This window comes from Chroicocephalus ridibundus, chromosome 1, assembly GCF_963924245.1.
Source record: "Chroicocephalus ridibundus chromosome 1, bChrRid1.1, whole genome shotgun sequence".
NCBI classification, from domain to species: domain Eukaryota; kingdom Metazoa; phylum Chordata; class Aves; order Charadriiformes; family Laridae; genus Chroicocephalus; species Chroicocephalus ridibundus.
In genome coordinates, this window is record NC_086284.1 from 140,486,541 (window position 1) to 140,511,595 (window position 25,055).

Below are 25,055 nucleotides of genomic sequence, written 5' to 3' on the forward strand. Positions count from 1 at the left end.
GATGGAGATCCTGGATGTGAGCCACAAAAAGCTGACCACACACATCAGACCAGATCATCTTCCACAGTAGAATAAATGCAGACCTTATTTACTCTCAGTTTCTGTCTTGATCATCACTGTAGTTTTCTCAGTCTTTAATTTCCTGGCAAATGGGAGATGTCTCACGCAATTTTGAGCAAAAAGGGAACTAGTGGAAAAAATCAGAACAACGTTCTGCTGGACAACATGGTTTAGGTGAATGGAGATGTTTCACCCTACATAACAGTAAAGCTTTGTTTCACCTTCTTATCTGATTTCTACGGCACTTAATACAAATAAGATTATTTAAGTGTAACCATAATTTCATACACATCCTGTGTGTACATACAGCTTATATAATAATGCAGTTTGAGCTTTCAAAACTGTCAGTTCCTTTCATTAAGTATCTTTATTTCTGTTCTAAATTTAGGACAAAATATATGGGGAAAAAAGCAAAATATGAGACGTAAGAATTTCCCAAGCAATACAAAAAGTGAGTTCCTATGAATGACTTTTGTGCATCAATCCACATCAGGAGAAAGCCAAAAGTCTTTCTGACACAGTTTGTGTTTTAAGTCACACACACCGCAGTGTGCCTCATGATCAGAAATTTATGTTGGAATGGAGCTCAAATCTTTATACTATTTCTAGATTCTTTTAAAAAGCGGTTACATGGGTAATGTGGCCCTGGAGTGAAGATGCTTTTTGCAATTTCCTTCAGGAAAACATCATGAAAACTGTTCTCAGCAACATGGCTACTTGAGACAATAGATTTATGGAAACTTCCTGTACATCTTATGGCTTTTTCATTTGAGATATTATCAGTAGAATCCAGTTTAGAGATACTAATATCACTTGTACTCAGGCATTTTACTGAAAGGAAAAGGCTGATGAAATCAATACACCCTAGGAAAGAAAGATAACACTGTGTCAGCGTCTGCCTTTCAGTTCACTGAGTTCATTAGCTGTAACTTTTTTCCTAACACGGTCTTTTGTGATAAATCCCAGCATTCTGTATGCAATTCTGTGTTAGCTCTTGTTATCCTTCTTATTTTAAAAGGCACGAGGCTACTGTTGCAGATGCAGGATTACAAGGCAGTGTGCACTAAGTAGCTGATGTGCACCTACTCAAATATGTACCAACACCTACGCAAGCCCTTTCAGTAGGCAGATGCTGTGCATGCTACAGCTCTGCTTCTGAGTGCTTGTTCATTGACACAAGCTAGTATGTTTGAAACAGGTAACAGATGGTTTCACTCAAAAAATGCAGGCTAATGAATGAGCACTTCTGTGTTTTTCTTTCTGTATGGAAAGTCCTTAGTAGGAAACACCTTCCCTAACAACCACGAAGCCCTAGATGACTTGAACGTCAGGCTTTTTTCGAAAAGTTGTGTTGAGGAGGTTGATTTTGAATACTAGTTGGTGCAAATTTTCCAGCTTCCCACTTCTCTTGCATGCATTGTTCTGTGACTAACGGAACCACATTCTCAGCACAAAGCAGAGAGATCATAATGCAGTCTGATTCAGAACATCTCATGACAAAGGTAATTACTATGGCAGCATGGTGGGAAATTAGTTTTAAATCATAGAATCATAGAATAGTTTGGGTTGGAAAGGATAAGCCCCTGCAATGAGCAGGGATATCTTCAACTCGATCAGGTTGATCAGATCCCTGTCCAACCCAACCTTCAATGTTTCCAGGGATGGCGTATCTACCACCACTCTGGGCAACCTGTTGCTGTGTTTCAGCACTCTTATTGTAAAAAATTTCTTCTTAATATCTAGTCTAAACCCACACTGTTTTAGTTTAAAACCATTACCCCTTGTCCTATCACAACAAGGCCTGCTAAAAAGCTTGTCCCCATCTTTCCTTTAGGCCTCCTTTAAGTACTGAAATGCTGTAATGTCCCTCCAGAGCGTTCTCTTCTCCAGGCTGAACAACCCCAACTCTCTCAGCCTGTCTTCACAGGAGAGGTACTCCACCCCTCTGATCATCTTCGTGGCCCTCCTCTGGACCCACTCCAACAGGTCCATGGCTTTCCTGTGCTGAGGGCTCCAGAGCTGGACACAGCACTCCAGGTGGGGTCTCAATAGAGCAGAGCACACCAGGAGAATCACTTCCCTCAATCTGCTGGCCATGCTTCTTTTGATGCAGCCCAGGATAAGTTTGGCTTTCTGGGCTTCAAGAGAACATTGCCAACTCATGTCCAATTTTTCATCCACCATCCACAAGTCCTTCTCCACAGGGCTGCTCTCAATCCCTTCATCCCCCAGCCCATATTGATACAAGGGGGTTTCTCCAACCCAGATGCAGGACCCTGCACCTGGCCTTGTTGAACATCATGGGGTCCACATGGGCCTGTTTCTTGAGCTTGTCTAGGTCCCTCTGGATGGCATCCTGTCTCTCAGGTATGTCAACTGCACAACTCAGCTTAGTATCGTACGCAAAATTGCTTAAGGTGCATTCAATCCCACTGTCTTTGTCACTGATGAAGATACTAAACAGTACTGGTCCCAATACAGACTCTTGAGGGACACCACTTGTCACCAATCTCCATCTGGACATTGACCCATTGACCAGTACCCTATGGATGCGACCATTCAAACAATTCCTTATCTGCTGAACAGTCTACCCATCAAATCCTTATCTCTCCAGTTTAGAAAGTAGGATGTTGTGGGGGACCGCATCAAAGACTTTAGAGAAGTCCATGTAGACGACATCCGTAGCTCTTCCCTTGTCCACTGATGTAGTCACTCCAGCATAGAAGGCCACGAGGTTGCTCAGGCAGGACTTGCCCTTAGTGAAGCCATACTGGCTGTCTCAAATGACCTCCCTGTCCTCCATGTGCCTTAGCAGAGCTTCTAGGAGGATCTGTTCCGTGATCTTCCCAGGCACAGAGGTGAGGCTGACATGGCGGTAGTTCCCAGGGTCCACCTTTCCACCCTTTTAAAAAAGGGGTGCAATGATTCCCTTTTTCCACTCACCAGGGACTTCACCTGACTGCCATGACTTTTCAAATATTGTGGAGAGTGGCTTGGCAACTACATCTTGAGCTTGAGTGAGCTCTCACAGCAAGTGCAGGGCAGCCAAGGGATCAGGGCCAGTCAGCATGGGTTTAAGAAAGGGAAGTCCTGCTTAACCAACCTGATCTCTTTCTGTGACCATGTGACCCGTCTTCTGGATGCGGGGAAGGCTGTGGACGTTGTCTAACTGGACTGTGGTAAGGCCTTTGACACTGTCCCCCACAGCATTCTCCTGGAGAAGCTGGCGAATCATGGCATAGACAAGTGTACTCTTCGCTGGGTAAAAAACTGTCTGGATGGCCATGCCCAGAGAGTTGTGATTAATGGGGTGAAATCCTCTTGGCGGCTGGTCACCAATGGTGTCCCTCAGGGCTCAGTTTTGGGGCTGGTTTTGTTTAATATCTTTATCAATGATCTGGATGAGGGGATTGAGTGCACCCTCGGTAAGTTTGCAGACGACACCAAGCTAGGTGGGAGTGTTGATCTGCTTGAGGGTAGGAAGGCTCTACAGAGGGACCTGGACAGGCTGGATTGATGGGCCAAGGCCAACTGTATGAGGTTTAATAAGGCCAAGTGCTGGGTACTGCATTTTGGTCACAACAACCCCAAGCAACGCTACAGGCTTGGGGAAGAGTGGCTGGAAAGCTGCCTGGCAGAAAAGGACCTGGGGGTGCCTGGGGGTGCTGGTGAAGCCAGCTTAACATGGGCCAGCAGTGTGCCCAGGTGGCCAAGAAGGCCAACAGCATTCTGGCTTGTATCAGGAATAGCGTGGCCAGCAGGAGCAGGGAAGTGATCATGCCTCTGTACTCGGCACTGGTGAGGCCTCACCTCGAGTACTGTGTTCAGTTCTGGGCCCCTCTGTACAAGAGGGACATTGAAGCGCTGGAGCGGGTCCAGAGGAGAGCTACCAGGCTGGGGAGGGGTCTGGAGACCAGGTCATTTAAGGAGAGGCTGGGGGAGCTGGGCATGTTTAGCTTGAAGAAGAGGAGGCTGAGGGGAGACCTCATTGTCCTCTACAACTACCTGAAAGGAGGTTGTAGAGAGGTGGGGGTTGGCCTCTTCTCCCAGGTGAATAATGACAGGACCAGAGGAAATGGTCTGAAGTTGTGGCAGGGGAGGTTTAGGTTAGATATTAGGAGGAATTACTTTACTGGAAGAGCGGTCAGGCACTGGAACAGCCTGCCCAGGGAGGTGGTTGAGTCACCATCCCTAGAGATATTTAAGAAACGTCTAGATTTGGCACTTCAGGGCATGCTCTAGTGGCAGAGACTGTAGGTTGTTTGGTTGGACTCGATGATCTTAAAGGTCCTTTCCAACCATGAAGATTCTATAATTCTATGATTCTATGATCAGCCAATTCCCTCAGGACTCTGGGATGCATCTCGTCAGGTCCCATAGACTTGTGTATATTCAGGTTCCTCAGGTGGTCACGAAAGTGATCTTCTCTTACAGTGGGAGAGACTTTGCTCCCCCAGTCCCTGCCTTGTGGTCCATGCACTCGAGAGGTGTGTGGAGAGAGGCTGCCAGTGAAGACTGAGGCAAAAAAGGTGTTGCGTACCTCAGCCTTCTCCTTGTCCATTGTTACCAGTTTGCCGGTCCTGCTCATCAGAAGGGGTAGGCTTTCTTTCACTTCACCTCATATACTTAGATCTTGGGAGGTCCAAGCTGGTCATCGAGAAGTGTTTCACCAAGAGGTAGTGTAGCCCTGGAGTAGGTGACACAGCAAAGTGACTGAAACTCCACTCTTGGAGGTTTTCAAGACTTGGGTGGAGGCAGCTGCAGCTGATCTAATCTAGCATTGACAGGAGTCCTTCTTTGAAGCTGAACTCCAGACCTCCAGAGGCCCTTTCCAACCAACAAGTTTGTGATTCTATGATACTGACACATACACTTAATAAGAACTGTTTTACACCATTCATATCAAATCAGGAAAAGGTAAGGCTGATTCAACAGTCTGCTTGCTGGCTTTCAAGGCACCCGCAAGCCCACATTATTTTTATGTTAACAAGCTGAAACAAGGGATCTCATTGGCCTTATAACATCATTTGTGAAATGCAATATTAAGCATCATTTGCCTATTTTTAAAATTCACAGGTTGGGTACTTCGCTACTCTTTATGGGAGACACCCATGATGCAATGTCAATTATTGCACTGAATTTTGGAGGCTTAAAATAATTTCTTCTTTTCTTTTTTAAAGTTATTCCCTATTACTTTCTTCCCCGCTGTACAACTTTTTATAAGCCCTCTGTCTCCAAGCCTTTCATACCTTCTTCATGAGGCTGTTAGCAGCCTCTAGAGTAACCCATCCCTTTAGGAATTTGGTACATTTGTTTGCTAAGATGGATTGTGCTATCTTTGGTGCTCGCTTCTACACAGAGAAGGGGAAGGGTTATGTAGCCTCAAAATAGCTTCAATTTAAGCTAAGCACTTTCTTTCGAATAGACCTGCCCTGCTTCTGTGTCCAAGGGGAGAAGATAATATTTTTACCTCATTTTCATCTAATTCCACCTGCTTGTCAGCCATCCCAACTTCTTGGCCTTCAGCCTTGGCAAAAGAATCTATTATTATCCCATATCCCATCCACACTCTTTCATGTGTTTCTGCTTTTACTTAGAATATAGCTCTCAAGAGGTTGACTATCGAAAGATTTTCCCTTGTGCCTATCCTGAACATTATGAGAATCTTAATAAAAATTGTCAATTCCTAAACTAGACAACCACAAGGTAAGGTCCTTTTAGGCCTGAGCTTCATGTTTTGGAGGGTGGGTCAGGAGATAATTAGCTAGATTTTATTCTTGGAATCTCCTTATATCATGAATAAAGAAAGTTGTGAGGAGGAATTTCTATTATTATTTGCACCAGCACAAATCCAGAGAATGGCAATGCTCACCATTGAGTTCTTCAGGACATACACCACTATAATAGGGAAAGTGTTCATCTCAGTGGTAGACAAGATATTTTCTTTTACCGGCAATTCATATAGACAGAGTCAGGGAAGTCAGAGTTTTAGCTGTCACATTTACTTAACTGCACTAATCTGGTTTGTTAGTTTTAAAAACTAGCATTAACTGTTGCCTCTCACTTTCTTTTTCCCATCATCTCTTCATATTCCACATATATTCCACATATATTCCACATATTCCACATATTCACATTCCACACAGAAAACCTGTTAGATGATCAACAGTGATAAAAAAGCTGCCTCTATATATGTGTTGTGAACTGCACTCTGATGGCATTAAAATGCTTTAAACACTTAAAAATAAAAAAAATAAATAAATATTTTTATCACAGAATCCCAGAATGGTAGGGGCTGGAAGGGACCTCTGGAGATCATCTAATTCAATCCCTCTGCCAAAGCAGCTTCACCTGGAGCAGGCTGGACAGGAACACGTCCAGGCAGGTTTTGAATGTCTCCAGAGAAGGAGACTCCACCACCTCTCTGGGCAGCCTGTTCCATCCTCACAGTAAAGAATTTTTTTCCTCATGTTGAGAAGAAATTTCCTGTGTTCCAGTTTGTGCCCGTTGACCCTTGTCCTCTTGCTGGGCACCACTGAGGAGAGCCTCACCCCATCCTCCTGACACCCGCCCTTTAGATATTTCATAGAATCATAGAATAGAATCATAGAATCATAGGGTTGGAAGGGACCTCTGGGGATCATCTAGTCCAACCCCCCTGCCAGAGCAGGGTCACCTAGAGCAGGTTGCACAGGAACACGTCCAGGCGGGTTTTGAATGTCTCCAGAGACGGAGACTCCACCACCTCTCTGGGCAGCCTGTTCCAGTGCTCTGCCACCCTCAAAGTAAAGAAGTTCCTCCTCATGTTGAGGTGGAACTTCCTATGTTCAAATTTGTGCCCGTTATCTCTTGTCCTGTCCCCGGGCACCACTGAAAAGAGCCTGGCCCCATCCTCCTGACACCCACCCTTTAAGTATTTATAAGTGTTGATAAGGTCCCCCTCAGCCTTTCCTCATAAGAGGGGTGCTCCATTCCCTTCACCATCTTTATAGCCCTCCACTGGACTCTCTCCAGGAGTTCCATGTCCTTCATGAACTGGGGGCCCAGAACTGTACACAGTACTCCAGATGCAGCCTCAGAGAATGTTAAAATTATTTTGCTATTAGAGTTTTCTCTTCCAGAATGCCAAATCTTGCTTAACAAAACCCCAATTTAAGTGAAGAAAAGTTTGGTCAGCTATGAACTGTCAAACTCATCTTTATGGTTATTTGCAATTTGAGCGTTTTTTTAGTACGGGCTTTATTTGTGGAGATTTCCAAAAGAGGCTGACCTGGGAGTGCCAGTTTGGCAAAGCAGGCTGGAAAAAGCTAAGAAGAAAAATATGTCCCACAACATTTAAAGGTCTTTATTCTTTTCTCTATGTAACAAATACATGTAGGGAGCAGACTGCTTTTTTGTCACACTGATGAAAGACGGAGGGCATGGAAAAATCCAGCAAAGCCGAAGCAACCCAGAAGCTCCCCTGGGTGGGGTGCTGAGCCTGGGAATTCTCCACCTGCTTAGCCAGGCAGTGGCAGTGGGGCCCAGGTATGCACAACACAGGATGGAGAACAACATTGTGAGGGCTCTGATGGGAGAGTTTTCTTCTCTAGTATACTTTTCTCCTAATGCACCTCTGAACAGAGACAATTCTTGCTGTAATCGGATAGGTAAGGGTTTGCTCTTACATGCTATTTGCCTTTCAGCCTGCGCTGTAAAGAGAAAATGAGAGAAAGAGTCGAAAGAAACTCACGGGATATGAGGGTAACAAATCCTAGCAAACAGCAGAATCAGGTTGTTGTGTGAGAATTCTCCACTGTCAGATGGGATCTTTTTTCCCAACAGTCTTATTTGTGACTCTCTGATGAGTTGTTTATATGGATATCTCAGCTCCAAACTCTTGCAGATGACTGTAAAGCTTGAGGGGGCTTCTATTTGTAACTCAGTAGCCATGATGTGTCCCTGCCTGCTCTAAGTCATGTCGTTCTTTTTCTGTTACTCATATCTGGTGAACTTCTGACACCTTAAAGCTCTTTCAAAATGTCTGCAATAACCCTCTTACTGCACAGTTACCTGGCAATCCATGTTAATAAGTCATTATAGCCTCCAGCTCTACAAAAAGCCGAATCACAAAAATACATGAAGAGAAACAGCTTTCTAAGTACTTTGGTGAGTTCACAGGAAAGTAAATAAGAGATATCTGTCAATTTGGTCAGCTTTCCATCTTTTTTACACTTTAGGAGCATACTTTTCTCAAAATGGCATTTTGCATTTCTTTCCTTGAGTGATCTTGTTTAAGTTAATCCCAATTACTGGTTATCCTTCCCAGAGGTCCGTGACCTCTGTGCAGCTGAGGAATGATAGCTGTGATCCATTTATAAAATAGATCTTAGCTACATATAAATAGCACTGAAGCTGCTGCCACCCCTTCAGTTCCCAAAGACTGCTCAGCTCATTCCTCGCTCCTCGACACTTCTTCTCTAGCAGCCTTACTGGAGCTTCAGAGTCACTGTTCAGACTGGAGACTTGCCTGTGGCACAAAAGCGAGAGCTCTGCTGTGCTCCCTAAGCAAGAAGGGAAACAGTCACTCACACTTCATTAAGTAGTGGAGCACACATCTGTTTCTAACTTTCACACTAGCGTGCATTTCACTGATGGGCGGGAATGGGGCAGACCCCAGGGTTACCAGAGGAAAATTAATTCCCACCTTCTACCCCCTTTTCTTCCCAAAAGCTACTTTTAACTTCACTCACTATGGATAGAAACTAAGGACCCATGACTCAGCCAGGATTCAGCATGGTTCAATAAGTTACTTAGTCTCTCCTTCTCCTGCTCGACAGAGAGGGGAATAAGGTGGCATTCTCACCAGAGGACCCCTCTGTAGCAGCACTGATCCTTCCGCTGCCAAAGTAGACCAGCTTTTGCCAGTCAAAAGCTCCCACATGGCCGTCATCCTCACAACCTATTAACTTGCCTTGACTCAAAACACCAGGTTCAACTATAGCCTGAAAGGCATCTTTAAATGCAGAAGCACGTGAGCACAGAGTTCCTCTGCCTTGACTTTATGGGTGAGACAGATTCAGGGCCTGGGTGAAATACTTCACTCCAACCTGAAAGCGAAGCAGGATGCTCACTGCAGAACTGGAGCTGTTAATCTCTGCAGCTAGGATGCTCACCCTGACCCCATCTAGCAGCAAACAAATGTTTTCCTCCTTTGCCTTCCGCAAATTACGTAAGTGGGGCACCCCTCTAGAGCTGGAAAAGAGGGCTGCCACGGCTGCAGCTGCTGCTGCTGCTCCCTATGAGGGAGGAAGGGAGAGGGAGCAGCGAGTGGTTGGAGACTGGCACAAGCAGGGTAGCTTTTGCTGCAAGTAAAGGCTCTGCAGCTGGGGCTGCGTGGGAGGGAGCAGAGATTCTGCCAGCAAGCAGAAAGGTGGAGGGTTTGTCGTGATGTGGTTTTGTTTTTTTAAATACAAGCTAATTTTTTTCTCCTGTGGCCCCTTCCTCATGTAGACCTCTCGAAGATAAGCGTTCATGGCACTTCAGACCATATTACGGACAGGTTACCAGGCTAGACAGAAAGGGGCTGTATCAACAATCTCAAGCATTTTAAATCAACAACAAACAACCCACCCAAAATTATCCCCTCCCTATCATCAACAAAATATGTTTGGTCTTTATTGGATTTCTTACCCTAAGGCAACTCCTGATGTCTTATCTTTGTCATACCAAGTGTACATTGGTACATGCATGAGCAACAGCAAAATGACAGCTGAGATCCTTTTAAAGTTGTGGAAATCCAACATGATTTTAAGATGACTGAGGTGGGGGGAAAGAATAATAAAAAAAACCCCAAACGGATCAGACTCCTTGTGCTTCTTTCCCACCCTCAGTTTGTCTACACTTAATGAACAGGCATGAGAGCAGCTCTCTTGAGAGCGCTGCATTAGTATTTTCCACCCGCATCTGCTGTACCCAGGCAAAAATGCCTCAAGGCCTGCCCCAGCTGTACATCCCCCACAATGCAGTTAATGTGCTGAGAGGCACTGTTTTGGCCTAGTAATCTTGTTTACACATGTTTCCACTATATTTTATTTTCTGTATGCCTGTGCTGTAATCGTATTTACCAGCTTTTCAGCGCCAAAGGTAAAAAAATAAAACGAGATACCAAGAACAAAAAAGAAAAGGCAGGAGGCTCACAGTAATGTCCTCGCTCATCTCATGTAGGCAGTAACATGCTCTTTCAAGGCTGCCCTTGCTGCCACGTGACAAATTGCACCTCTGTACCGAGTGTTCCCTGAGTCCTGCCTATTTTTCCGACTGGACAGCACAAAGTAAAGGGATTTGTGGAGTGACAGTTAATTCAGATAATTGTATTTTCCTGCTGCCTGTGTAACAGAAACACCAGAGCTCTGGGGGCAGAGGATTCCACATGCACTTGCATGCCTTATGTAGTACACTGTACGCCTGCAGCTGCCCTTCTCTAGTCCCATCTGTTGGAGATTGATGTTGATTTTGCTCATCTTGCCTCCTAAAAACGCAGCAATAATAATGAATGAACTTAGCGTTCAGTAGAGTGTTGGCAGCTGATTCAGCTGGGCATATTGCAAGCACATGCTCTGCAAGGTTTCTTTGCTGTAAGCACGCTCACAAGCCTATGGATCTGAATCCCATGATTAAACATCCTATGGTAGCCAGGTCTTTGAAGCACATTCACCTCCGTGAATTTCAGTCTATCACCTCTCTTAGTATTAGGAGAATTTTCTGTTTTGTTTCTTGCCTACCTTGGACTTCTTCCTGTAATTATAGCCACAAAGCCCAAGCACAGGGCTAGGAGCTAGTTAGGGACAGAGTCAATTTCTAAGCAAACTCCCTTTTTCAGGTTGAAGATATTTTCATTCAAATTGAATTTTTATTGTAAATTAAAAGCTGATAAATAGAATCAAAGTGATTTATAAGTTTTTTAAACCATGAACATGTTTTAGCTATGTTTTAGCTTTTCATCCCATACCAAAGTGGAAATCCTACCCAGAACCTCCTAATTCTCAAAGAATGAGTAAACCCAGTTCAGCTACCTATATACTTTGATCCTGCGCATGAAACATTCAAGTCTACCATGGAAACGTTGATCCATCCAGATGTACAGCTCCTACTAGAGCAGCCCACATAGCTAAGATGATAATTATTCAAATTGTTATCAGTTTCTTGTTATCCTTTGCTTGAGCCCCCTTACTATTTTCCTCCTTGAACAAGAAATTCTGTACTAGAGCAAAACAAAATCTACTCATCCTATGGCAGATACTTAAGGAGGAATGTTAGAATCAGAAGATATCCTCCTGGCCCCAGTCAGTCACTTTTAGGGGACTGAACTGAGGGCTGCATACTATGATAGCTGTTTCTTTTACAAGATTTCTATCCAGGCTGTGGTCTGCTGGCTTTTCCATAACAAGAAGTAGGCACAAAGTCCTCAGTCTTTTTTACTGTGCATAAATTGCAATTCCCTGCATTTGTCAGATCTCTGTATAAGTTACAGCAGCAACTGAATTACAAAGAGAAGTGTTATATTTAGATTGTGAGAACAGAGAACAGTGGACACTGTAAGCCATGACTGTCCTGGCAGTGTTTATCAGAAAAATGGAGCAAGAAAAGTAATAAAGAGAAAGGCCATTGGCCATACCTAATAAAAGCAATTTGGGAATGCAAACAAGTTCCTCTAGGAAGTCATAACTTGCTTTATATCCTCTAATAATGACAAGGAGAAGTTAGAAAGAAATTAATGAATATGTTTTTGGCAAGACAGCAGCAGTAATTAACCTAAATGAAAGAAGATGTCCTATAACTAGTAACATAATTATAAGCCAGCCCCAGCTGTTTGTTCACATGAATATATATTGTTACTGATTGGAGATGTCTAGATGTGTATACTATACCTTCAAGATGTAACAGGAGTCAGATCCGTCATTTTTGGGTACAGGAGAAAATATGATTGCAGTCAACGGTAGAACAAGGAAGATATGTCTTGGAGTAGGTAAGTCTATAGAGTCAGACTAGTCATCTGTCATCATGACCACTATCATCTCTCACAGTCCTCAGACATCTCTTTGGAGGTCCTACTGCCCTTTCCCTGTGGCAAATTATCCTAGAGAAGCAGATAAATTGGTTCAGACTTCATTCTATTTAAATGGGACACTTTTCAGTTTACACAATTTAGAATCCTGAACACAGGCTTGGCATACAGCATTAAACGGATAAGAATGAGAAATGTCTTTCCCTCTTTGAATGCTTTGTAAATAACTGTATTTGATGGGAGTCTTACTTGTAGCAAGGATATGTTCCCCAAACACTGAAACTGATAGAAAATTTCCCATTGACTTCACTAAACTTTGGAGACCCAAAGGAATATTACAGCAGTAAAAAGCTACTATTGTATAATGGCCTCAAGTTTCTCTTGGCAGTGAACATCTTCTAGCAAATATGCCAAGAAAAGCTGAATCTCCACAAAGCAGAAGAGACATTGGATGTTTTCATGTCCTTGCTCTGAGGGTATTAATGTCTCTGAATGCTCATAGCCCACAGAAGTTTGATAAGTTCACTCTAAGATCAAAGCCTATTTCCAGACACTCAAAAATCTACTCATTAAAGCCTCAGTCCTGCATCCATTTGTGCACGTGTGCAGTCTGTTGATGTCAGCTAGGGCTACACTTAAGGACAGAATTGAGCGCGTCACTATATCCACCCACTACAAAATAGAAGCACAGAAAATCAAGGGAGTTGTAAAGAACTCTAATATCCACATGACAAGAGGGAAGGTCCACCAGTTAAAGGCCTAAGGCTTGCATCAGCCCACAGATTCTCCTTTAAAAAGGTTGTGCTTCATATAAACAAGTTTCATTGAAATGCAGCTAAGCTCTCAGGTTTTCAATGGGTATAAATCAGAAGAGCTCCACTAATGTCAAAGAAATTAGGCTAGTTTATGCCAGCTGAGAATCTGCCTTAAAGACTCTGAAAAGGCAGAGCCAGGTCCTACAGCACTCAGTTCAAAAAGTAGCACAGGGAAGTACTGTCCTCACACAAACATCTCAGAGCCTTTTCTTTTGCATTAACTTCAAACGGTGGACCAAAACAATCTCCATCCTTGGATCTGCTGCTTTGGTGTTTACTAGGCTCCTCCACTGAACAGCCATTCATCAGAAGGCGTTGATTTTGTCTGTGCTCTGTCTCAAATGTAGGGTCCATGAAAAGTCAGCAGACATGGATTCTCACAGAAATTTCAGGTACTGTACTCAAATTAGTATTTGTTAACTTCCTATGAGAGACATATGCTTGGAACTCATCTAATATACCTGCTCTCACAAAGACAACTCATGCTAGGCCATTCAACATAACACAAGCCTTTGCTGTTCCAGCCCTGTGGCAGAACTCCTGGACTATAATCTCACTTAATCATACAATGACTAGGAGCTCTGAAAGGTTAAGCTAGCATTCCTTAGAAACTTGCATATTCCGTGACAAAGGACATAATTGCAGTCATTTATTTATCCCTGAGCTGTAGAGACACAAAAGACACGAGCAGCCTGATGAAATGGGTAACACTCCATTGACTCACATGGCTAATACCAGTTCAAAATTTAGCCATGGTGAAAATTGAAATAAAGAACATACACCTTTAAGGAACAGAAAAATCTACCTTTCAAGTCCAAATAGCCTTATGAAGAATTATTCCTGAGCTGAGCTTACCGCTCCCTGGTAATTTTTTCACTATCTCAAATCCTACATCAGAAGAATTTCAGGGCGTGACAGATAAATATAGATTAGATACAAATATAAATATAGATATAGATTAATCCATTTACAATTATTGGTCATTATTATTCAAAAACTGTTATCACTGTTATGCACATGTGATATGGTTCTGCAGAATGGGGACATAATTTTATTGAGTTATAGATGGGGAAAAGGCATAAAGAGTACAGGTAATGCACATTTTTGAAATAGCAATATAAACATAAACAGAAAAATGTTCAAGTCAAAGTCACGTGAAAAATTAGACTAAACTTCAGATGCATTCTAGACTTGTATGTACAGCATTTTTATGCTAAAATTAGAAATACAAACTCCAGAGATGCAACACATCTCAAGAATACAAAATAAATAAACAAACATGCCGATAAAAGAAAAAGAACAAATACTTGAATCAACTTCCAGAATGTTAAGAAACTTTGATATGTGAGAATCATGGTAGAAGATGCTCAATCTATGACAAGAACTCATTTATTTCCAAACAAAATATGAAGTAGTAAAGTCTTTTTGTTCCTGGGAGTGAGTTCAAAGCATTTAAACTTTTATGGGACCCCTGCACACTCCTGTTGTGGTGATGAACAATTCCTCTGCAAGAGAAACCTCCAAGCAGAACAGATTTTCAACAATTTGAATGAAGAAATCCAGCTTACTGAGAATGTATGCTTGATGGGGACATCACAGTTATTTATCCAGGAGACGATTTTTCAGCAACTTCTAACCCAAGATGACTTGAGAACAAGGAATAAATGGGCTTGGTTTCAGTCTCTGCAGCAGTGTCTTCCTAACGGTCAGTATCTGCGGGAGGAAAGCAATCAGAATTCTGTAATGCAAAAAGTTATAGTAAATATCAAGAGCAAATCATGAGGCTCCACACTGGATACAGACTTATGGTTTAGAAACAAGTGAAAGAGGCACCACTATTTCACTTTCCTTTCAATATTAATTGAGTGACACCCAGCACCATTAGTGGTTTTCCGGCTGGAAATATTGTCTTCATCAATTTGTTTGCATAACCAAATATCCTAGAGAAAAAAAGTATTGTTTCCACTGTTACAGTTCTTGCAAATTAGATCTTTATGGTAGGTTTTTTTCCTCTCCAGAAAAATAGGTCATTTCCCCTGCAGTAGTATACACAGTCTGAGGCCTACGTTCCTGCTTGCAATGAGTACACCGAATGCAACTACCCCTCCAAGCTGGGCATTTGCACATGCAACTGACTACTTCAACTGGTCAAATGACTATTTGCAACAGACAGATTTCCCCTGACTTCAGAGTTGAACCGAGGCCTAAATACTTAAGCCTTTTTCTACTTCCAATCTCCCTCTCTGAAAATATGGACCATAAATATCCTCTCCCAGGAGATTAGTCCTGGAACTTTATTGGGCTTAAAGTTACGTTCAAACAATGTCCTAATAAAAACAGTGGCTATTGAATAGTAAATAAAATACGTTCCAAGGACATCAAATCATGATTACAATGACTTCCATTTTTGTATAACTTAAAAAATAAGTGTTTTTTTCTTTACGTATTGGAAAATATACAGACTTGATACACAAGAATAAGTTAATAGATGGAAATATAAACTTAAAAAATTGCAGAAGTTTGCTTAAGAATGGTATTTAAAAACCAGAAAGATATTCCCAAGTAATTTCCCAGGCAGCCTCTGTAAGACAAAAACAGAAAAAAAGAAGAAAAAATGGGATTTTTCAGAGAAGTTTCAACTTAGTGGGATCAAAGAAATAGGTTTCAACAGGATCTAAAAGGGAGCAAGGAGTATTCTGACCATAACTGCATATCTAAACCATACTACTCTACACAAACATGTGCCTTAAATCAAGTGACCTTAAATTGATCATGATTAAATGGCATCTTTTTTCACTATGTGTGCAAATGCTTCACTTCATCAGGCAGTCCTGAAAGGGCAAAGAGGAGGGAGAGCCATACAAAGATTGGTCATTCACATTTTAAGTGCTGCATCACAGGGACCACTGCTTGTCAGAGGAGGTCGCCCGGTCATTTGGTTCTATGTTCCCCAGTTTTGACAAAGTTTTCCACAGTCCTGACAAAGCCTGAAGGTGACTTACATGAAAAAAAAAAGCAAAAATAAACCCATTTGAAAGATTTTGAATTCAATCTGTGGGAAATAAAATACGCATTTCTCCCCACTCCCAAATAACAGAGACACAGTTTCTATCAAAAGAGCCGTCCATGTATTAATCTGCAATGAAGACTCAGTGCCAGAGCTGGCACCCTTTGAAGTTAAAGGAAAAGCTCCTGCTGTCTTTGTGATGCCCAGATTCCTGACTGAATTGAAAAATAACATGATAATAGGCTTCCTAAGCTCCAAATAGCTCTCTGAAGATCACTGTCTTGCTCCCGTGATTATAGGAGATGTCAAGGTGATTGGGTTAGATACTTTACTCAAATACTTTGAACTAGCTGAGCTGAAAACAATAGCTCCCTAGAAGGGCTCCTGATTTTGTTGTGAGTGATCTCAGAATGAAGCTCAGCCAGGACAGAAATGCAAATTTTACTAGAAAAATAGGGATTCATATTTCAAAATAAAACACCTGGCTTTTCTTCTGATTTTACTGATTCTTACTTTTTTTCCTTTTTTTCTACTCGTTCATGTTAGCTAGAATCAAAGTTGAATTTTATGTCTGTTTTTCATGGTATTTTAATACTTTTATTCTTTCTTTTCTCCTCCTGAAGGAAGAATTAAAAAAGGAATGTTGGAAAAGGAGAGGGATTTTAAAAGAGACATAATTTTAATTTTTGAATAAATAAATTTATTCAATTGATGTTAAATTAACTGAAGTTGATTTTTTCATATAAAATATAAAAAAATATGAATTGCAGAAGTGGCATTTTGATACTCTTTCACTATATATATTCTATTGCAGGAACTTATTCTTGATTAAGAATTTTCAGCCAACTTAAAGGCAGAAGTATTAAAAGTCCCTGCAATCTGGCATCCTGAGCCATAATCTTTCAGAGTAGCATAGAGAGATCTGTTTTGAGCAGTAGAGCATCTACGGTATAACACAGTAGTATATGTAATACAAGCTAGGATAACACAGGGTAAGAGATTAATATTCTGCATCATACTGTGCTCTGTTATTTTTATCCTGCTGTTTCTTTCACTCACCATCTCATGACTCACACCCTCCCCACACTGGAATTTCTGTCTCAGTCTCGTGGCTCACTGGTGTGTTACGGAAGACGATGCTGTGGAAAACCATCTGGATGCACGAGCTCCAGGTTACTCTTAGAAACAAGGAGAGACAACATCACTCACTGATTTATTGCATAACTGCTCTGACTGTTGCAGCCTCTTTAGCAAACTGTCTTCAGTATTCGTGAGGGTTGCAGTTCTTCCTGGTTTTATAGCATCGGTGACATAGGTGGCAAAAGCGTTCTAAGTTACAGACAGTCATGTGGAAAGATGGCACTGCACAAACCTTTAGAAAAATTATAAGACTCATCCTGTGAGGTGATAAAGGGCTTTTGTGAGACAGATTAATGAAATTCAACATCAGTAATAGAGCTGTTCCTTACATATTTCTTGATTAACTTTATCACCTCAGGGATATAAGTCTTCGATGCCACACTAGACAGACCATGACGGATCTATGCTTCATGAGGCCAAACCACAGTTACTTGATATGGGATGGGAAGGCCAGGCCACAAGACAAATTAGATACTTAAATCCTTACTAATTACATGCATATCTACTGTGATCCAAAATGTAGAACATCAAAATCCCAGTTCGGTCTGCTGCTGTATAACCCTGCACGCATACTTCTTAGCGGACTCAGTTTCCCAAGTACATAGGCTCTGGCCTCTGTTTAAATCCAAAAGTAACCAGGTGTTCACTAGTTAGGAACCTAAGTTCTGCCACATCCCAGAAATCAGAGTGATAAGAGGAAGCATAATTATTTTCTCTTGCCTCCAAGTTGAGCGTTAAGACCTCTTGCTCAAGAATCCCAATTCCCTCCTTTGTCTGCCTGTATCTGAACTTTCACCTCCATCTTTCTGAGGGCATTTTCTAAACAGTTAGAAGCCAATATCAGAGGGTTTACTCTTTATATGAACAAGAAAATAATCCCTAAGCTAGACGGAGTACTTCAATACCATTTGAATTGGCAATTGGACACCTTCAAATAAACATTCTTACCAGAAACTAACCAGTAAATCTCAGGCTAGAAGGTTATGTTTTCTCCTTTTTTGCCCTGTCACTTTAAAAAAATGAACTTCATTGGAAGGAATCAAAGAAGCCTTGTCCACAGAATATCTACCTCTTGCCAAAAAAGGCATTTATGTGGGGAACAGGGAATAAAATCCTAACTCAGGGATGAGAATTCCACTCAGTAGCAATATTCCTCTCATGTAGGTACTGGAGCAATGAGTTCTCCAAGGACCTTAGTGTGTATCTTGCCAAAGTAATCTGCCTTTTTTCTGAGATGGTAGGTAGGAGTCAGCTCGGTTCTGAAGTAAGGTTAGTGTAAGGATCGCTCGTGCTCCGTTGAGTTACTTCAGTTTTCAGAGAAAAATGTACCAAAGGATCTCAAATAGACCTTCATCTCATGCTTTTAGATCCTCTGGCCTCCTGCTTTTCCACTCTGTCAAATCTAGTTATACAGGTAACACCAGAAAACATACAGCATGTTTTATTTCTATGACTGCTTTGTTCTCCACATTTGCCTTGGGGCAAACTTCCTATCTTGTCACCTCAACTCAAGTGCTTCACGTGAATTTCTGATGGTGACTCAGAATAGTCAATGAGTCTCTTGTTGGTGAAGTAGCCTAATCCAGCAGAGACACTTTGCTGCTTAGCATCCAGACACCAGCTCAAGTCACCCATCACATCCTCTGCTCTCTCTTCTTTCCATTCTCAACATAACTGGCTGCCCTAGGGGGCAGCAGATGTGCATGGTAGGGAAGGAAGACTGAAGGCTTGCACATCCACACCACATTCAAATGTCAGGTCTTCCCTGAATCCAAAGGGCAGAAGCTTCCCTCAGTGCACCCGCAATCTAAAAATGTGACCTCAACACACCAGTCATGTCACTTCTTTCAGACAATTCCTCCAGCTGGAAGACAACCAATTAAAGAGCCTGAGGAGAGCCTGAGGAGGATGCGATTAGTGACCTGAAATGAAGCCTGTGCAAACTGCAGTAGAAGCTTCCACTAGAATCTCTTCCACTAGAGTGAGCACCTCAGGACAGCAAATGCTGCTGCAGTTTGAAAGATGATTACCAAAAAAAAAAAAAAAGCTTAAGGGAATTGGAGCAGCCACAGAAAATCTTGTTAAAACAGCAGTGTCCTGCTGTGAGCAGCTGTGAGCTTTCTGTTCAATAGACAGGCTCCTTGGTACTACTGACTTAAACAAGTCTTTGCTTGTCAAACTCATATCAGCAGTCCTTTGGAGTAATGTTTGTCCTGAGCTGCAGTCTCTTGTCCTGAACCTGTATTTGTCTGCAGCTGTTCTAAGTCGACTGTACAAATTAAGTGGGACTCTTACAATATCTTACTTTTCAGCTTCGTCTTGTCATCTGAGAGACACAAAAGGCCATGAAAGCAATTGCTCAGAAAATTCAGGAAACCACTTTTAAAGAGGAGCTCTCCATTCACATGAGGTTGGTATTCTGGATACTGGACTTCCTCCCACTTGTCTCTTTCAAACACAAGGAAAGGAAGATGCAGGGGCACAGTCCATTGTGCTCACTTGTAGTCAACTGATACATGGGATAGAGCAAAGCAAGGTACTTCCTCAGTGAACAGTTTTGTTTGGAGGATCTTCAGTCCTCAGAAGAGACATTTTTCATGGAAACATGCCTGTTTCAATTCAGAGTTCTCTGGGAAAATTTTTCTCAGTCAGATGGGAGATGGGCTCTTTACTACCTCTAGCAGACAATAACTCACAGTTCCTACAAACTCAAGCAGGCTGGTCGTGAAACATCCCTTTGTGATAGCTGCTTGCACGTGGCTGATGGGCCACAAGGGCACTGTAGGCTGAAAGACCACGTATCCTGGATGGTAACTGTACAATTTTTTTCTGGACCAGCCTAAACATGTTGCTAACTAAAACAATGCAAAGAATGGTCTTGCTCAATGTGACTTCACAAGATAACAGTGAACGCTATCAAGCATACAGCAGAAGATCACAAAGAGAAATTAAGAGGGAGGATCGCTGTGTCTTGCCACATTCCCAGATGCTTCAGCCAGAAGACTGAGTGAAGCTTGGCGTACACTATTCCTTGATACATGTTATGCACTGGATGGGATTACTTGTGGGGAAAAAAAAAAGAGAGTGCAACAGTAGAAATCCAACCCTTTATCAGATATTCCCTTGGAATTATAAAGGGCCAGTTCAAACCCCAAGTTGCCAGCATTCTGATGAGGAACTTGAACCGAAGCATCAAATGTTGATTATAGACCTGAGTCTGTCACGCTGATGAGGTGTGCTATTCTCCTTTCCTCTCGCGTGAAAAATCATATGGCTGGAGCTTATGGAGAAAGGAAAACAGAAATTACTGGGTGGGGAATAGAGTACACAGGGAACTCTAATGTGGGTCACAAAGGTCAACTGGCTGTCAAATAGAGCAGCTCACAGTTTTTTCTCACTATTTCAAGCCTGCAGGAGGTTTCATTCGTCTGATAGCCTGAGACATCAAGACCAACCATTTTTCCCTTCCTGATCATTCAATGAGAAGATCAGTAAAGCTCTGATTCTATGACTGTGTCAATACAGCCTTCTAGTTTGGATATTTACATCCTTACCTGAAAAAATGTCTTTTGTCACTGTTAAGTCATAAAGTCATGCAGGTACTTTTCTCTTCTGAACTCATCCCATTTTAATCCTATTCCTGGGAATTTTCACAGAATCACAGAATGGTTTGGGTTGGAAGGAACCTTAAAGTTCATCTAGTTCCAACCCCCCTGCTATGGGCAGGGACACCTCCCACTAGACCAGGCTGCTCAAAGCCTCATCCAGCCCGGCCTTGAACACTTCCAGGGATGGGGCTCCCACAACTTCCTTGGGCAACCTGTTCAAGTGCCTCACCACCCTTACCATAAAGAATTTCTTCCTGATATCCAATCTAAATCTACCCTCTTTCAGTTTGAGGCCATTACCCCGTGTCCTATCGCTACATGCCCTTGAAAACAGTCCCTCCCCATCTTTCCTGTAGGCCCTGTTTAGGTACTGGAAGGCTGCTATAAGGTCTCCTCGGAGCCTTCTCTTCTCCAGGCTGAACAACCCCAACTCTCTCAGCCTGCCCTCATAGCATAGGTACTCCAGCCCTCTGATCATCTTTGTGGTCCTCCGCTGGACCTGTTCCAACAGGTCCCCATGTCCTTCTTGTGCTGAGGACTCCAGAGCTGGACACAGTGCTCCAGGTGAGTTCTCACGAGAGCAGAGTAGAGGGGCAGGATCATCTCCCTCAACCTGCTGGCCCCACTTCTTTTGATGCAGCCCAGGATGTGGTTGGCTTTCTGGGCTGCAAGTGCACATTGCCTGCTTACATTGAGCTTCTCATCCACCAGCACCCCCAAATCCTTCTTCTCAGGGCTGCTCTCAAGCCATTCTCTGCCCAACATTTCAACCTTATCTAGTGTATTTCCCATACTCATTTTAAACAAGATTTTTAGTAGGGATTCTAGAAAAAAATAAAACTAGCATGATTTCGTTTTAGTGATGCAGAAGAAGGAGTTGGGACCTGGAAGGGAAACTAAATCCTAAAATGTATATAATCACTATAATTTCTGGATAGCATTGATCAAATTGCCTAACATCTGTACACTGCATCTCTGTAACTTCATCTTCATGGCAAAAGGAGGCCCACCATTTGATATAAATGCTATCTGGCACTGAAAACAACAAAGACGACTGTTAGTTCCTTGTTCAGTGCATCGCTGGAAAGCAATTAAAGTTGTTGATGCAAGATTAAAGCCTTAAAGATAAAACTGAATCTTGAAAGTGCAAGAATTTTGCCTTGAACATGAAGTGTAACCAGTCTCAAGACAAGTATGGTACTATATTTGGAACAAGAATTAGCAAGAAAGGAATCTGAAAAAAACAAACATCAGTACTCAGTATTTCAGCACCAGAAGTGTGTGAGATACTTCTACATCTTACAAAGCATTTCTGTCCTAAGAGGAAAGGTTCACAGTTTGTTTTTTCAAGAAACTACAAGAAAGTTTTGGACTTACCAGTCCAAAATACTGGACGTACCAGTATTAACTGATTTATGCAACTCTTTTTCTGTCCATCAATTAATTAGTTGCCAATCTCACTGTATTTTAAGTAAGATCAGCACCAGATGGAGAGCAGACTTGCTTATTAAGGGGTTTTGTCAAACAAGTAATTCAGCAAATATACCTCTGAAACCCAGTATTGATATTGAAAAGCCTAGCAAACTTTCCAAAGAAATTACCTGATGCTGTGGCAACTGGATTCAGTTTTAAGTTATTGACAGAGATCAGTATCCTCTCCTTGAACTGTGCTCTGTCTAAAATAGAACACTGAGCTCAGTTCTGACCCCCGTGAAGTCAGTGGCACAATGCCAAGTGTCTTCAACTGCATCAGGACTGGGACTATTGTTTTTAAGACAGACACTGGCAATTACCTAAACTGCACACTTTGACTGCCGTGGTAAGGGATAGATTAGCTCTTCATTTCCATGCATGCAGTTTAATTAGATTGGCCCTGATATGTTCAGCAGTATGAGAGCAATCATTCTGAGGCATCACTTTTCCTCTGTTCCTGCTTCTACACAGGCTCTGTGAGGACAGACTTTTTCTCTGTGAACTGGGAATGTAGACCAGAACATCACATCAGAAAGGCACAAGGTTTGCTGAAACAATACCAGCTCCCTTAATATGATGTAGTATCAGGTCAGGTTCATGGTCCTACAGCTACCAGCTGCCTATCTGCACAGGCAAATTCATGCTGGTAAGGCAATGTTGAGTCTGACAGCATATAACTTCAACAGGTGTTGCTAGAGCCTGTAGGAGGTGTTATCTCTCTGAGCCTCACAGAGCCTGTCAAAACTAGCAGGACAGCTTGATAAGGCAGTCTCGCTAACGGCTTTGGTAGTTGTACAAAGAACAAAGCCATTCACAAACTGAAGAAGAGGAAAAGATGAAAGCGTGATTCAGGAGAGTCCCGCACACCCACAGCCAAGATACACAGTTTTACCTTCACTACAACACTTGAATATCTCAGAAATAAGATCATTGCACTCAGAATGGCTAATGGACACAGTCAGTGTCCAATGAAGTCCTTAATCATTGACTGTTGTTCCATTTAAAGCACTCAGCAGCCTAGCTTGGCCTCCTAAAATCTAGAGAAATAACTAGACCAACACAACTAGATCCCAGCAGGTGATAATCTTCTAGTTCATATTCAAAGGACAGTCTTCCATTAGCAATTTGTTCCTGTGAAGTCTGGACTTGCTTCAAATGATGAATGTCCACTGTCAGGGACACATCGGTTGTAATCATGGAAGAAGATCAGGAAAGGGTACCCATTCTGGCTTGTATCAGGAATAGCGTGGCCAGCAGAAGCAGGGAAGTGATCGTGCCTCTGTACTCGGCACCGGTGAGGCCTCACCTCGAGTACTGTGTTCAGTTCTGGGCCCCTCTATACAAGAGGGACATTGAAGCGCTGGAGCATGTCCAGAGGAGAGCTACCAGGCTGGGGAGGGGTCTGGAGACCAGGTCATTTAAGGAGAGGCTGGGGGAGCTGGGCATGTTTAGCTTGAAGAAGAGGAGGCTGAGGGGAGACCTCATTGTCCTCTACAACTACCTGAAAGGAGGTTGCAGAGAGGTGGGTGTTGGCCTCTTCTCCCAGGTGAATAATGACAGGACCAGAGGAAATGGTCTGAAGTTGTGGCAGGGGAGGTTTAGGTTAGATATTAGGAGGAATTACTTTACTGAAAGAGTGGTCAGGCACTGGAACAGCCTGCCCAGGGAGGTGGTTGAGTCACCATCCCTAGAGGTATTTAAGAAATGTCTAGATTTGGCACTTCAGGGCATGCTGTAGTGACAGAGATTGTAGGGTTTGGGTTTTTTGTGTGTGCATGGTTGGACTTGATGATCTCAAAGGTCCTTTCCAACCATGAAGATTCTATGATTCTATGATCTTGTTTCACTGAATATTTACATTTTCTCTGGAAAGGTGGAAGTGAGATAGAGTAGCCTGCAAATGCTCAATTTATTTACAGTAGTTGGGACAAAAAGGAATTTTGAGATCCTTCAGAGAAAGAGGAACGAGCTAGATGAATACATGCCAAAATGGCCAGTGAAACTTGCAGCTGTATCATTTCTAAAGAAAAATTCCTCACATGTATTACAGAGATCTAAATGTTTGCATGCTTTCCAAAAAAGGGCTTGAGCACCGCTGGGTATGTCTATACAAGCTGTTTAAAAAGAAGCTAGCCCAAATGATCAACATTGGCATTTAAATCTGAATCAGCCTGACACTTGCCCCAGTGAACATTCAAGAGACCTGGCTGCCACCACTTCAGGTCAGTGCTCTACTTCAGTTACTGAGAGAGACCACCAGTGTAGACACGGCCTTTATTACTTGCAAAGAGAAGGCTTGTCATGACTATGCAAGCTGCAGTCAGAGCTACAAAGATGCTAGGGTGCTTGTGGAAAAGAAAACAAAGCTGAAAATGTCACGTCATCTTTACAATAATCAGTGGATCAGCCCCTTTTGGAACCCTGTGTGCAGCTTTAGATGCTGGAGCTCAAAACAGATGAGAAGGCTTACAGGAAACGTGCTAATCATCCAGGGCCACGATAAACTGTCATACTGAAAGTTGTTGGGAAGACTGGATTATTTGCCTCGTGAAGGATACAAATAGGAAGACTCTGGGCAAAATGTATGCTATATAGAACCTAGTATATCAGACAGACTGTGACTTTTTGTTCTCAGAAAAAAAAATGTATATCCAGAGACAGTGGCAAATATGTAAGGCAGGAAATTTAAAAACAGGACAAGGAAACACTTCTTTACACAACATGTAATTAAGCTATGGAACTTAGTGACACAGGCGATCATACAGGCCAAAAACTTAACCGGATTCCAAAGGGATTGGACACTTATGGGAATATCCAGATTATCCAAAATTATAAACTACAGACAAAAAAAACATGGAATAGATTACTATTCCAGCTATCTTTTCAAATACTTAGTACTAGCTTGG

At 42.4% G+C, this 25,055-nt stretch overlaps 1 protein-coding gene across 2 annotated transcripts in view; it reads right to left on the reverse strand.

Annotated features, from left to right (window-relative positions):
• Positions 1 to 7,395: 7,395 nt before the first annotated feature.
• Positions 7,396 to 25,055, reverse strand: part of LOC134525192 (very long chain fatty acid elongase 4-like) — a 60,486-nt gene continuing 42,826 nt past the window's right edge. The window contains exons 8-11 of one of the 2 annotated variants that reach the window (XR_010073725.1): positions 16,988 to 17,106; positions 14,490 to 14,634; positions 11,970 to 12,178; positions 7,396 to 7,751 (exon numbers count right to left, since the gene is read on the reverse strand). The gene's annotated coding sequence lies outside the window, so the exon portion shown is untranslated. Of the gene's footprint in view, positions 7,752 to 11,969; positions 12,179 to 13,911; positions 14,635 to 16,987; positions 17,107 to 25,055 lie in introns of those variants that run through there. The other variant, XR_010073724.1, reaches the window with a different exon arrangement.